The sequence below is a fragment of the Octopus bimaculoides genome, chromosome 13, assembly GCF_001194135.2.
Source record: "Octopus bimaculoides isolate UCB-OBI-ISO-001 chromosome 13, ASM119413v2, whole genome shotgun sequence".
In the NCBI taxonomy this organism is placed as follows: Eukaryota; Metazoa; Mollusca; class Cephalopoda; order Octopoda; family Octopodidae; genus Octopus; species Octopus bimaculoides.
The window spans coordinates 51,915,150-51,915,899 of record NC_068993.1 but is presented as its reverse complement, the minus strand read 5'-3'; positions in this window follow the sequence as shown (position 1 = coordinate 51,915,899).

The following is a 750-nucleotide window of genomic DNA, read 5'->3' as shown; positions in this document are numbered from 1 at the left end:
ATATATATATATATATATATATATATATATATATATATATATATATATATATACACTCATGCACATATATGTTTATATACATATTTAATGATATATTTATATATAATGTATATATGTTATATATATGATATATATATAATATATAATAATATATCTATACACAATTTCTCTAACCTATCGACTACCTGTTTACAATCACGATTACCACATACACACATACGGACACTCACACGATCTTTCTATCTCTTTCATACATACACACTCGTACCGTGTGTTTCTTAGGTCACCATACACCCCCATCAAAATAAACCAATGTTTTCTCAATAATTTTTTTTTTCTTAAATGCTTTTAATAAAACATCAAAATGAAATTACAATTATGACAGACTATAAAACCAATAATTGCAGAGAAAACGACATTGATCTGTTATATTTTTTTCTCGTTTACTCGTATGACACGTCTCTTGAGAATTCTATTCGGCCACGTGACTTATTGTATCGTATGCTTAGGATGTCTTTCAAATATTTTATCTATTTTCCTCTGCTTTTGTCGCTTCTCTCTATCCTTTCATCAGTCTCTTCATATCTGTTTTTCGGTCTGTGGACACACTGAAACATACACTCACACACGCACGTACGAACTCACACACATACACTCATACACACACACATACACTCACACACTCATATAAATACATACATACATTCATGCGTTTTATATATATATATATATATATATATATATATATAT